Source organism: Nomascus leucogenys, unplaced genomic scaffold (genome assembly GCF_006542625.1).
Source record: "Nomascus leucogenys isolate Asia unplaced genomic scaffold, Asia_NLE_v1 001851F_22434_qpd_obj, whole genome shotgun sequence".
Lineage (NCBI taxonomy): Eukaryota > Metazoa > Chordata > Mammalia > Primates > Hylobatidae > Nomascus > Nomascus leucogenys.
The window spans coordinates 564-9342 of NW_022096171.1; the positions used below are offsets into that span (position 1 = coordinate 564).

Below are 8779 nucleotides of genomic sequence, written 5' to 3' on the forward strand. Positions count from 1 at the left end.
AATTTTACATAAATAGCCTCACCTTCCACCTTACTATGCTGGAAAAAGTACAAGCTAAACTTAAGGTAAGCAGGATAACAAATATTCTAGTGAGAATAATCAAGAATAGAATAGAAAAAATAAGGAACGTAAGCAAATTCAAAAAAAAATTTTAAACCTTCTACAAAATTAAGAATCTTTTGCTAGACTGATCAAGAAATAAAGTCTCAAATTACTAAAATGAGGGGAAACAAGGTAGAGAATATTACTATGGACCTTACAGATATTTAAGAAAAAGATTGTAAGAGAATTTTATAAGCATCTGGGTGTCAACAAACTGGATGACTATAAAAACACAAATTACCTTAGACCACAGGCACGTACGATTACACCCAGCTAATTTTTAATTTTGTTGTTGTTGTTTTGTAGAGAAAGAGTCTCGGTATGTTGCCCAGGCTGTGATTTGTCTGTTCTTTAGAGTTTCACAGAATCTAGGTTTTGCTGATCCCATCATAATGCAGTTTGACATGCCTGTTTTCTGTATTTTCTATACATTTATACTTAGAGGTGGAAGCATATTCGCAATCATATTCAAGTTGAGTTTTATTTTCAAGAATACTTCGTAAGTTTTCTGAGCATAAACTCACTCATCTGTAAAAGAGGCCTAATGATAGAACCTACCTCACAGAGTCATTGAGAGGGTTAAACCCAACAATCCGGAGGACGCGGAGGGCGCAAAGCGAGCAGGTGGATCCGTAAAGAACTCAGCCAACCCGCAGAGGGAGGGGAGGGGCTGAGCTGTGAGGAGAGCGGGGCCCAAGAACCATGTCTAAGCGGGAGTCCTTTAACCCGGAAAGTTACGAATTGGACAAAAGCTTCCGGCTAACCAGATTCACTGAACTGAAGGGCACAGGCTGCAGAGTGCCCCAAGATGTCCTGCAAAAATTGCTGGAATCTTTACATGAGAACCACTTCCAAGAAGGATGAGCAGTTTCTGGGAGCCGTACGCCAAGGCTGGGCATTGGGAATGGATACTTGCTCATTCCTTGAGGCACAGTGGGCTTTCCTTGGTTCAAACCACAGATTACATTTACCCGATCGTAGACGACCCTTACACGATGGCCAGGATAGCATGTGCCAATGTCCTCAGTGACCTCTATGCAATGGGGGTCACGGAATGTGACAATATGCTGATGCTCCTTGGAGTCAGTAATAAAATGACCGACAGGGGAAAGGGATAAAGTGATGGCCTCTGATTTATCCAAGGTTTCAAAGACGCAGCTGAGAGAGCAGGAACGTCTGTAACGGGCGGCAAACAGTACTAAACCCCTGGATTGTCCTGGGAGGAGTCGCTACCACTGTCTGCCAGCCCAGTGAATTTATCATGCCAGACAATGCAGTGCCAGGGGACGTGCTGGTGTTGACAAAACCCTGGGGACACAGGTGGCAGTGGCTGTGCACCAGTGGCTGGATATTCCTGAGAAATGGAATAAGATTAAACTAGTGGTCACCCAAGAAGATGTAGAGCTGGCCTACCAGGAGGCGATGATGAACATGGCAGGCTCAACAGGACAGCTGCAGGACTCATGCACACGTTCAATGCCCACGCCGCCACTGACATCACGGGCTTCGGGATTTTGGGCCATGCGCAGAACCTGGCCAAGCAGCAGAGGAACGAGGTGTCGTTTGTAATTCACAACCTCCTGGTGCTGGCCAAGATGGCTGCGGTGAGCAAGGCCTGCGGAAACATGTTCGGCCTCATGCACGGGACCTGCCCGGAGACTTCAGGCGGCCTTCTGATCTGTTTACCACGTGAGCAAGCAGCTCGGTTCTGTGCAGAGATAAAGTCCCCCAAATATGGTGAAGGCCACCAAGCATGGATTATTGGGATTGTAGAGAAGGGCAATCGCACAGCGAGAATCATAGACAAACCCCGGATCATCGAGGTCGCACCACAAGTGGCTACTCAAAACGTGAATCCCACACCCGGGGCCACCTCCTAATCTAGACAGAAATAGCTGTTTGGTTTTGTTTTTTAAATAGATCTATTTCCCTTACCACTTCAATTAAAGACTATAAACAACAAAATCTCATTGTGTCTACACATCGGGGTGACCTTAGGTCGGTTTTGTAAGTGGATACAATTAATAAAATAAAATCCATTGCCTTCTTTTCCTGTTACATTAACTGAAGATGCACCTAATCTTGAGGCAGCTTCTGAGTTGAGAATTAGATTGTTATCCAATACTGTTGATTTCATTTTGAATCTTTAGACACTTAGCTCTTGCCGCATATGTTCTTTTTAAAGGTGGTCTCACATAGCACAGACATTACCAGTAGTCGTGTCAAATAGCAGTTGGTGTCTTCATTTTATGTATATTTATCATAGAAGTCCGATGTTTTTTTTAAGCGTCTTGAATAGTTTTCTGGAAAGACAGAATTGGTAAGTGGCACATGACGGTATCCAGTCCTAAGAGGGTTGCATGATTCCTTTGAGTGTTTGATTTGAAAAGCCTAGTCTTGTCTCTCAAGAGCATCTCGGACCCAGAACATTCTCCAGTAGTGCATTCAGTTTAACACAGCAAGTGCTTCACTGCATGGAAAACACTCTGAAGACAAAAAAGAAATCTTATTTCTTTTTTGTAGCCTTCCTGATATTTACAGTAATACCATTAACTGTTTTATCGATAGCAAAAAAGGATACTTTTTGCAATTGTAATTAGATGTTCTATAGTGCTACAAGGAATTGCCTTCCGAATGGAGGTTCATGTATAATACTCATTTACAATTCAATATATAATTACGCAAATAATTTTTAAATATAATCAATAATAAAGACTGTTCTGTGGATGGTAGTGTTTAATACATTTTATATTTTGTATAGTGATTTCAGGCCTTTTGTTAAAATCAGCAGCTATTTAGCCTAATTCTTAGCATTATTTTGTCCTTTGCGCCAGTACTTTTTTGTGCACGCTTTTTGTGATCTGTGTTAAAAACCTGCATTGCCAACATTGCAGCTCGAACTTAAACTTGTTATTCAAATAAATATTTAATTTTTTAAATTGCTCTTGTATAATCAGATGCCCATTTTAGTATTATTTTAGAAGCGTTGGGAGGGTTTTGCCTAAAGTGCAATTTATCGGGAAAAACTAGATTTTAGTTTTATAAAACTTTTTAAGTCTTTCATGGGACCTATATTTTCTTGAATTAAATTTTGTAGTTCTAGAATAATAGGCAATCTAAAAAGGTGTTCTCTGTGTTTCGTAAAGTGGAGGCTTCCTTATATTTTAACCTACTAAGCAATGAGGAGGGATTCCTGTCATTAAGCACAAGGGCACTGGATCCTCAAGTGCCCATCTTCATGAGAGAAAAAGCCACTTTTCTGGTGCTTCCTGCTCTGGTGCTCACAGGCACCAAAGCCACACATGTAAACTGACTTCTTGCCAAAGGAAATGACCCCTGGGAAGATCAAGCTCCTGGAAGAGGCTTGAACTCAGACGCGCCCTCCTCCAGGAACCAGCGGGCAGGGCAGCCTTCATGCATGCACCTCCAGCCTTCATGCATGGACCTCCAGCCATAAGCATGGTGTGGCAGTATGGAAGAGCCTGCTACGGAACTGAAATTGATTGGACATTTTATAGGAATTGATACAGATGTTGGTCCTCAAAAGCTACAAACCAGTGGTCTGCAAAATAAAGTGTGTTGGAAACCTCTGAGTAAGATTAAAAAAAAACAACCCAACATCCTATAAAGTGCATAGCAAACGCTTTCCACATAGACATTAATGGCACATGTGTACATATGTAACAAACCTGCACGCTGTGCACATGTACCCTGAGGAGGGAGGATTGCTTGAGCCCAGAAGTTCAAGGCTGCAATGAACGATGATTGTGCCACTGCACTCCAGCCTGGGTGATGGAGTGATATCCAAAAAATAAAAAATAAAAAATAAATAAAAAAAAGACAAACCAGTTCTTTTGACAGATGTATTTTCAGAGAAAATAAAATTAAAAGCAGAACCCATAGACTAAAAGAGGCTTAAGAAAATATATCAGTCATAATATATGGATCTTATTTTGATCATGATTCAAAGAAATGAATGATGTTCATGATAGAATTTAGCAACCATTTGCATGCTTATTGGATGTTGGATGATATTAAAGAATTATTGTTAATTTTTCAGATGTTCTCTTTTTAAGTGTGATAATTGTGGTTATATTTCTTTAAAAATCCTCACAAAAGTGATGTGCATGATGTAATGCATATGTTAATTAGTTTGATTTAGTCATTCCACAATGTATACATATTTCAAAATATATTGTACAAAATAAATATATACAATTTGCATTTTCAATTTAAATACGTAAATTTTTATCTCTTAGAAAATCATACTGAAATACTTGCAGATGAAATAACATTATGTTTGTGATTTGATTCAAATCAGTAGGAAAGGAGGACATTGGGTGGGAGTATTGATGATACAAGATTAGCCATGTGTTGTTAATTGTTGAAACTGAGTGATGGATATGTGGGGGATTCTAATACTATTATCTCCACTTTTGTGGATTTAAAATCCTCTATAATAAAAATTTTAAATAACATCATCAAATAAAAAAAAAAACACAAATTACCCAAAACTTAGTCAAACAACATTAGAATAGACCTCAAGTAAAGGTAGTAATTTTAAAGTTATCCTAAAGAAAATTCCAGGCTCAAATGGCTTCACTGGTGAATTCTACCAAACATTGAGAGTAGAATTATTGTCAGTCTTTCATAAACTCTTTCCAAAAATCGAAGAGGGACCACATTACAACTCATTTTATAAGGTCAATTCCCCAATATCAAAGCCAGACATAGTTACAGATAAAAAACTACAGACTAGTATTTCTTAAAAATATGAACATAAAAATGCTCTAAACAAATCAAGAAATTCAGATCCAACAACATATAAAGCATTATATACTGTGTCCAAGTGCTATTTATCTTAGGAATGCAAGATACGCTTAGCATCTGAAAATCTAACACTACACCGTATCAATAGAAAAGTCACCTGATTGTCTCAACAGATACAGAAAATGACAAATTCAACATTCTTTCACGATAAAAACACTTAATGAACGAAAAATAGAAGGGAATTTTTCAACCTGATAAAAGTCACCTGCAAAAAACCTACAGTTAACATTATATTTAATGAAATATTGAATATTGTCTGCCTAAAATCAGCAGTAAGACAAATTCTATTCCACAGTATACCGGAGGTTTTAGCTAGGGCAGTGATGCAGGAAAATTAAAGGCATAAAGATAGGTAAAGAAGATAAAAATATAACTATTTACAGATCACATGATCTAGTACACAGAACATCTTAGATATCCATTAAAAACTATTAGAATTTAAGAACAAGTCCAGCAAGGTTACAGAGAAGATGAATATGCAAAAATCAATTTTTTTGGGGGGGGGCTGTGGGGTTGGGGATACATCATCCCTGTTGCCCAGTCTGAAATGCAGCAGTGCAATCTCAGCCCACTGTGTCATGGACCTCCTGGGCTCAAGCAATCCTCCCACCTCAGCCTCTGTGTAGTTGGGACCATGGGCTCACACCACATGCCCAGCTAATCTTGTTTATTTATTTATTTATTTATTTTTTTTTTTTAGAGACGGAGTCTCGCTCTGTCACCCAGGCTGGAGTGCAGTGGGCAATCTTGGCTCACTGCAAGCTCTGCCTCCCGGGTTCAGCCATTCTCCTGGCTCAGCCTCCTGAGTAGTGGGACTACAGGTGCCCGCCACACGCCCAGCTAATTTTTTTGTATTTTTAGTAGAGACAGGGTTTCACCGTGTTACCCAGGATGGTCTCAATCTCCTGACCTCGTGACCTGCCTGTCTGGCCTCCAAAGTGCTGGGATTAGAGGCATGAGCCACCACGCCTGGTCACTAATCTTATTTTTATAGGGATGAGGTCTCACCGTGTTGCACAGCCTGGTCTCCAAACTCCTGAGCTCAAGGGATCCTCCGCCATGGCCTCTCAAAGTGCTGGATTACAGGTGTGAGCCCACCAACACCAGCCACAAAAAGCAAATTGTATTTATCCCACAGTAGTAAATAATCTGAAACATGAAATTTAAAAAGAAACAGATCCCTTTACCATAGCATCTAAAAACTCTCCAAAATAATTAGGAATAAATTTAACAAATAAATACAAAATATAATATTCCAGAAACTATAAATGTTGAAAGAAATTGAAGACCTGAATAAATGGAAAAATATTTCATGTACATGGATCAGAAGACTTAATATAGATAGATGGCAATACTCCCCAAATTGATGAGCAATTTAACATGATTCCTATTAAATCTTGCTGGCTTATTTGCATACCATCAACAGGCTGATCCTAAAATTCATATGGATATTCAAAGGACTTAGAATAGTCAAAACAATCTTTAAAAGGAAAAAAAATGAATATTCATACCTACCTGATTCAGCACTTTCTAGGAAACCCATTGATCATGATTCCATTATGCTTGAATTAGCAATTGATAAATGAAATAAAATTCACGTTCCAAGATAAACCACTGACATTACAGTCATTTTATTTTGACAAGATGCCAAAACAATAAAGAAAAAAATAGTTTTTCAACAAATGGTGCTGAGACAACTGAGTATCCAAAGAGGGTACCCCTTTCCTTACACTTGCACAAAAATTAATAATCATAGACCCAATGTAAGAAGTGAAGCTCAACTCTTGAAGAAATGTAGGAGTAATCTTTGTAACCTGGCATTAAGCAAAGTCTTCTTAGATATGACATCAAAGCACAGAAAAGAATTACTGGAATTCATCAAAATTTTAAACTTTGTATTTCAGAAAACATTAGAAAGAAAGGATGATCTACAGATAGGAAAAGTTTGCAAATTATATACAATATAGTAATTTGCATCCGGAATACTAAAGATCTTTTGAACTCAACAATAAAAAGACAACTTACCAAGTATGGGACAATAATCAATAGAGGCTGCCCCAAAGAAGATACACAAATGGCCAAGAAGCCCGTATAAAATGCTCAGCATCCTTACCATCAGGGAATGCAAATCAAACCGTTCTGAGATACCAGTTCATGTCCACTAAAGTAGGTACAATCAAAAGACAGTTAAAGTGTTGGTAGGAGGTGTATGGTGTTTCACTTCCCCATGGCTGGTGAGAATATAGAATGGTGTGTTATTTTGTAAAACACTCCAGAAGTTCCACATAACATTGCCATATAAACCAGCAAATCCACACCTAGTCTGTATTTAAGAAAAATAAATGTGTACATGTAAAAATGTGTATGCAAATGGTTATGCAGAGTTATTCATAATTGCAAAAAGTGGAAACAATACAATGTCAATCAACCGATGAAAAAAACATGGTCTATATCCATCGTATTAAATAGGATCCGGAAATACAAAAGAAGTGAACTGCCGATTTATTCCACAACTTGACAAACCTTGAAAACCTACTAAATGAAAGAGCTAGTCACAAAACACATTTTGTACGATTGCACTTACTTTAAATGTCCAGAATAGGCCAATCCCTAGAGATGAAAATAAATAGTATTTGCTTTGGGCCGTGGGGAAGGGGCTGAGGGAAAATAGTGAGTGGGTACTAATGGATATTGGGTTTCTTTTTGTGGTGATGAATGCATAACCCAGGAATATATTAAAAAGCACTGAAGAGTACACTTCAGGTGAATATTGTGGTATGTGAATCATTTCAATATAGCTCTGATTAAAAGAAAAAAGCAGCTCAGGACTGGAGAAGAGCGCAATATAGGATATCGAAATTCCATTTCGCTATAATTCTCATTTCCTGTTATATCACATGACACCTATATTAATTCAGTTTGAGAATGGGGAAAAAAAAAGAAGGAAGGTGGTAAGAAGACTGAAAGAAACAGGTTTCTCAGTTTTCTAAAAGAATGAGATGAGCTCAGTACCTTGAGTGGAAGGCTTATCCCTCCAGTGAATCTACTTCCCTCTACTTCACTTACGGACTATAATTTAGCCTTCCAAGACCAAACCAGTTGGATTTCACTGCCTCTTGACATTCCCACAATAACATCTTCCTGCACTGATTATATGAAGCACCAGGCGGTATTATACATGCATGCAATGGGACAGATGTTCCTTTCAACTTACAGTGGGGTTATGTTCTAATAAAAACATGTAAGTGAAAATAAGAGTAATGAAAATGCATTTAATATACCTAACCTGCAAAACATCATAGCTTAGCCTTCCCTACCTTAAACACACTCAGAACACCTACATTAGCCTACAGTTGGGAAAACCACCTAACTCAAGCTTATTTTATAATAAAGCATTGAGTATCTCATGTCATTTATTCAATTACTGTACTGAAAGTGAAAAAGCAGAATGGTCGTCGTATAGGTACTCAACGGGGGGTTTCTACTGAACGTGTTATCACTTTCACACTATTGTGAAAGTGTAGAGTCCCAAGTTGAACCATGGTAAGTCAGGGGCCATCTGTAGTCAATCCTGTAACATAGCCAATCTCTGTATTTTTGTTTTAATGTATCTACACTGATTGGATCATCAACAATCCCTTGCTTTAAGGGAGTCCTGCTGGGTAGGGTGGGGCTGGGCTGAGAGATCAAGAAACTGATTCTCTTTGAAGTTTTGGGAAAAAGTATCTATAATCCCAATTTACCCTGCTGTGTTAGTTTTATCAGTGTTCCCTTTCACTCTAAGTGTTCTAATTAAGAGTGATTATATAGAGTCACCCTAATAGCATCCTGATCTGCACCAACGTGG

General features: G+C 38.4%; 1 pseudogene; it reads left to right on the plus strand.

Annotated features, from left to right (window-relative positions):
* Positions 1-804: 804 nt before the first annotated feature.
* Positions 805-1982, plus strand: LOC115833839 (annotated as a pseudogene).
* Positions 1983-8779: the final 6797 nt, after the last annotated feature.